This window comes from Panthera leo, chromosome C1, assembly GCF_018350215.1.
Source record: "Panthera leo isolate Ple1 chromosome C1, P.leo_Ple1_pat1.1, whole genome shotgun sequence".
NCBI lineage: Eukaryota > Metazoa > Chordata > Mammalia > Carnivora > Felidae > Panthera > Panthera leo.
Genome location: NC_056686.1, coordinates 176,213,207 through 176,219,373, shown reverse-complemented (window position 1 = coordinate 176,219,373; position 6,167 = coordinate 176,213,207). Strand labels below are relative to the sequence as shown.

The following is a 6,167-nucleotide window of genomic DNA, read 5'->3' as shown; positions in this document are numbered from 1 at the left end:
CCAGTGACAATCGGGTCCCACTATTCTAATAGAAATGTCAAGTGTGCTGGTTGTTCTCCAAACCAAGGCGGTGTCTCCCGGCCTTTGCCTTATAAGGTGTGGGCCTAGGGCCACCTTGACAGGAAGCACATCATAGGTAGGGAACCCCTTTCTCTAAAAACCCTTTAAACTGTGGTTTTCAGGATGCCTTAAAAATGGTTTTGAGGGGCGCCTGTGTGGCTCAGTTAAGCATCTGACTTCCGCTCAGGCCATGATCTCAGAGTTAGTGGGTTCAAGACCCCGTGTCCCAGCTCTGTGCTGACAGCTGGGAGCCTGGAGCCTGCTTTGGATTCTATGGCTCCCTGTCTCTCTCTGCCCCTCCCCTGCTCATTCTCTCTCTCTCTCTCTCTCTCTCTCTCTCTCTCTCAAAGGTAAATAAACATAAAATTTTTTTAAATATTTTTGAATTGGGGGTGGATTCAAAATTTTTAAAAAGCAACATGAAATTTTGAGTAGAAGGTGGCCTGGCAGCTGGCCCAACCGACTGAATGTTGTCTGTGAGTGCATTGGGCCTTCTGCCCTTTCCTTTCACTTCTTGGCACAGCTAGGAAATGATACAGCCCCAAACAGGGTGAACAAAACAGGCTCCTTCTGCAGGCATAACCAGGCCCTTCCACCTGGGGGACCAAGGAGACCAATACCTACATACCTGTAACTCACGCCATGGCTAGAAATTTAGAAGCTCTGTTTTAAAGTTCCAGCTGGCAGGTTTTCTTAACTGTATTTTCCAAAAGCACCCAAGACTGCCTCCTGAGTTGTCAACACCTGGTCCCCTGTTCCCTGGGCTGTGAGGAACCACCAACACAGGAGCCCAGGGCAACACTCAACTTGTCATAGTCCAGGAAATAGAGCTTACAACTTTCCATCTCCCAGACTGAACTCATGTTTCTGCTCCTAGCCTGCTTCTGTGGTCTCTAGCGTGGGACAACTCAAGTTCTTTTGCGGGCCGGATTCTCTAGCTACTATGTTAATAGCTAAGGGCACTATGCTAAGTGCTTTTTGTGTTGCATAGCTGTTCTTTCTTAAATCAGTCCTGGGGTAGGTGTTATTGTTATTTCCACTTAAAGAGAAATCTGACCCTAAGAGGTTAGGTCATTTACTTAAACATGTAATATGTAGTGAGGCCGAATTTGAACCCAGCAATGTGACTCCCATTCTATTACCTATTGGTGTTTTAAATACCTTCCTCAGACTCTAAATTTGAGAAGGATTAAAAGATTTAAATTTTTTAGAAGTCTTAAAAGTGCAAGGAGAAAATATAAGTGAATTGCTTTTAATCTGAAAGTAAGCTTGGAGCAAAGGGCAAAATTACAAAGGAAAAGTGCCAGACTTGACTATAGAATTTTTAATTTCTTTCATCAAAAAGACCCATAAAGGTAAAAGACAAGTAAAAACTATCAAAAAATTTGCAATATGCAGGGCACCTGGGTGGCTCAGTCGGTTAAGCATCTGACTTTTGGTTTCGGCTCCGGTCATGATCTCACCATTAGTGAGTTGGAGCCCCTCACTGGGCTTTGTGCTGACAGCATGGAGCCTGCTTCAGATTCTCTGTCAACCACCAAGCTCAGTACTGAGAAGGATATAAGTTACTTCAGTGTTTCTAGAGGGCAACTTGGCCGAACCCAGTAAAAGCCTCAAAAAATGTTCACGCCCTTTGCCTCAAAAACTGCATTTCTGGGAATTCATAATACAGGAATTGACAAATGTTTTCTGTAAGAGCCCAGATAGTAAATACTTTAGGCTTTGCAGGCCACATATGTTTCTGTTGTTTCTTTGTGTGTGTGCTTTTGTTTTTAAAACCCTTTAAAAATATGAGAGCTATTAGCTTCAGGGCTGTAGAAAAACAGGCTGTGGACTGAAATTGGCATGAAGGCAGTAATGTGTACAAAGAGTAGACTTCAAGAAAGTTCATCCTAGTGCATTTGGTAATAGCCAAAAAAGAAAGCATGGTAAATGTCTGAGGAGAGAAATTAGTCACAACCAGATATGAGGAAACAAGTATTTTAAAAGTTTTAAATGTTTTAAAAAGTTGCAGAATGATATTTATTGCATGAGATAGTATTTGTGATTTATTACATTAAGAAAAGCATATCTATGTTATCATCTCAAATACGACATAATCATGTGTATGTACGCATAGAAAAAGATCTGGAAAGCTGTAAACACACTGAGATATTGATAGTGGTCTTGGGCTAGAGGTGAGATTGTAGATATTTGGTTTTCTGTTATGTGTGTGCTTCCTGTAGTGAATATGTGTTGCTTTTGTAATAAGCAAAAATATAAGAAACTTTGCTTAGGCAGCAAAAAAGCACTTTAGCTTAGATTTTTGAGAAAATTTCCCCTGAATTCACTCTCCCAGATGGAGTTGTTTGCTGTCTCTTCCATGCTCCTTGAATTCATAACGGTCTTTTGAGTACCATTATTTACTTAATTAGAGAATGGTTAATACCATCATTTACTTAAGCATTCCCCTATTATTGGATCAGGGTTCCCAATATTTCACTATTGTAAGTTTGCCAGTTACTTTCTACCAGCTCTCTGCCAGATCCATTTTCCATCCTTCTCTGCTAAACTCTGTGCCTCTGAAGGCAGAACTTTCAAAAACTATTTTCTCTGGGGTCATTCCAGGTAGGATTGACCAATGGGTTATACCGACAATAGGTTGGAGGGGGGAAAAGGAGAAAAGTTGGGGTATTTATTCTCACCTCTTTTCCTGGTTTTGATCTCCTCCCCTTACCCCTTCAGTCCTAGCAGTGGTCAGTGGCTTCTTATGTTGTCAGAACCTGGGTAACTCCACATCTCTTACCATCTCCATGTCATGTTATATACCTTTGCCCTACCCTAAACCTAACCCAAAACTTCTAGAAGTAGTCCCTTCAATAAAATCTCTTCTTTTTTTTTCAATATATGAAGTTTATTGTCAAATTGGTTTCCGTACAACACGCAGTGCTCATCCCAAAAGGTGCCCTCCTCAATACCCATCACCCACCCCCCATCAACCCTCAGTTTGTTCTCAGTTAATAAAATCTCTTCTGTTGAAACATCTGAGTGGAAGTTTGTTCTTGTTAGGACAGACTGATATGTTAAAGAACACTGGTGAATATCATAGAACTCCAATCTTTTATTTCTTAAGTGACAGGCCCGGATATTCTCAGCTTTTATATCTGAGATTTTGACTATTTACAAGGTAATTATAGAATGATTTCAGGTTTCCTGAAGCAGGAATTTAAATTACCGTGGGTCCAGCATTTGGGAATGTAACACTCTGACTATTGTTCTCTACTTCTCCCATAGTTTTTGAGAAATAACACTCCATTGCATTTTATTGAAGAAATCAAAGAGTCCAGTATAGTGGTGTTCTAACTTAATGTTTTCAGTGGAATCTTTAAGAAAATAAGTAATCTATAGGCACATAACATATAAATAAAAGCCACCTGCAGAGTTAAAGGAACCTTCTTCCTTATCTTTGAGGCATACTCTGCCCCTCTCCCCACCATCACAGAACACCAGAGCTCTTTGGAACACAGTTTGAAAACACAGATTTAAAGAGTCCAAGTCTAGAAGATACATCCTTCATAAATTTCCAGTGTCTATTATATTTCTTTAGATTAGATGCCTAGAATTACATAGTCTACAGTATGACTACGCTATGACAATTGCCCTTCAAAACACTCCTCACTGTCAATGATGTTGCCTATCTCATTACTGTGTCTATTATCAAATACACACTGACAAACAAACAAAAAAACCTTTCCTAATTTCACATCACAGTTTTAGTTGCATTTTTATTACTCCAAGTTCATTTTCCCTCAAATATCTAGCTAACTTTCCTGACATTGTTAGTGAGCAAACATCCCACTAATGTGTAATGATCAATGTATCATACATTAAGCTGTTTTATGCACTAGGCCATATTTCTGAGTCCTCTATTTCCTTTCATTCATCTTCTTTTGGATTATACTGTGCCAATGGCATAGCTTTTTAATTTCAATAAGGTAACTCTGTGCCCAAATTAGCTTTTTCAAATATTGTAAATATTTTGAAAAATAGTCTAAGTATTCTAAATAAATGCTTTCAGATGAAACTGTTGACTTTTTTCTTGTTATAAAATTAACACATTATGAAGAAAATTTTGTGGAAACTCAAAAAATGTGAAAAAAATATGAAGAAGGAAATAAAACCCACCGCAAATACTGTAACCGTTAGCATTTTAGAGTATAATGTTCCATCTTCTCTCTCTGTATTATTTTTACAAATGTTACTAAACATACTGTTTTGTGAGCTGTTGTTTAATCATCATATATGAGCATTTCACCATATCATTAAATGATTTCTATATTTTTTGAAACATGATTTATTTTTTTTAAGGTTTATTTATTTTTGAGAGAGAGAGAGAGAGAGCGAGAGAGAGAGAAAGACAGTGTGAGTGGGGGAGGGGCAGAGAGTGAGGGAGACACAGAATCCAAAGCAGCCTCCAGTCTCTGAGCTGTCAGCACAGAGCCCAATGTGGGGCTTGAACCCACAAACTGTGAGATCATGACCTGAGCTGAAATTGGAAGCTCAACATGACTTTTAATGACATGTTAGCCAAGGGCTCTAGAATCAGGGTCACTAGTGGCAGCGGCAGCAGGCAGTTCTCAGCTTTCTAGACTGAGTCATACCCTTTCCTCCGTCATATTAAACTCGCTTGAAGTCTCCAGTTGTTCCCTCATAGATCAACATTGCACACCCGCCCCTGCCACACCTCATAACCTGAAATCAGCTGCTAGACATGTGAAATTGGTTTTGACTGTAGTTGGCTGGATTTTAATGATTTTTGCAGCATTTGCCACCTGTATATCTTCTGTTAAGTGTATGGAAAGATGACACAACCATAGTATATTAGGTGGTTAACAAATAAGGAAAATGTAGGTTATCCACACAAGGACTAGATTTGAATTAATTGTAAGAGTTTCCTAGCACCATATTGCACAATCTTATGGATTCCTTTTAAATTATTAACTAGTATGAATCATTTATACTTGTCTTAGAAAAGATTGAACAACTCTCGTGAAAACAAAGCAGAGCTGTGATTTCTTTTAAAGATTTGAGGGAGAAATCATTAGCATTTGTGATAGTATATTACAACTTTTTGAGTTGTTCTTAAGTTACAGTGAAAATTTACTGAACTATATAATCTAAGGGGAATCAGATATAATATTGAGGGCTACAAGTAGCTAAGGTATCAAAAGCAAAGGATAGATTTTTTAGAACAAGTAATGCAGGTATATTTATAGGTGTTTTCCAATTCCTGGGCTTATAGGCTTCTAACAAAATTTTATTGGGTTTATATATTTATCTTTGTTCTATCACACTACACACACACACACACACACACACACACAATGTATATATGTTAATTTTAATAAAATAGGAATTATCTACTTTTTCACTTACTTTTCCATGTTCCTAGAGGTAAAATATAGTAAATGTCAAAGCCTTGAAGTATATGGATCCTTAGGGTCTGATCTCCACTCTGTCTTAATTAACACTGGATTAAATTAAGTTAAACGCTGGAATCTGAGAGCAAAAAGTTTGGGGGAGGGACACTGGATCGCCTTCCCCTGTCTTCATTTGAATATTCCTTACTAAACTGCCCAGCCCAGCCCCTGCTGATTAGTGTAGAGTGTTCTTGTGGTTTAGTACAAAGGTTATCCGCTGGAGCATATTACCAATTGAGTCATTTCCTCCAATTCTTAAACTTTCCTGAATATTTTCTTGTTTACATTAGCTATCCAGAGAAGACCCTAAAATCAACTTATTGTTGGATCCTCCCCGATACTCTTTAGTTTGTAAAATCATTGTATTGCATACTTTGTAATCTCAGAATATTTATATCCTGATTGCTTATTCCTTTGGTGTGTTTTGCTTTGGAATAAGTTGGTGTAGCTTTACAAATTTTTAACAATTTTTACGAATTGTTAACAATTTCGTAATCTATCTTTTGGATATTGCATAACAAGTATGATTATGACATTCATTTCATAGGGAATAGAACATCAAATATCTCTTAATTTCTTAGCTATTCAGTAAGAACTTTAAAAGGCTACTTTAAAATATCTAACACACAGGGGCGCCTGGGTGGCTCA

At 38.1% G+C, this 6,167-nt stretch overlaps 1 protein-coding gene across 1 annotated transcript in view; it reads left to right on the top strand.

Annotated features, from left to right (window-relative positions):
- HIBCH (3-hydroxyisobutyryl-CoA hydrolase) overlaps positions 1–6,167 on the top strand; it is a 119,628-nt gene that overhangs the window by 1,059 nt on the left and 112,402 nt on the right. The gene's annotated exons all lie outside the window — the stretch shown is intronic.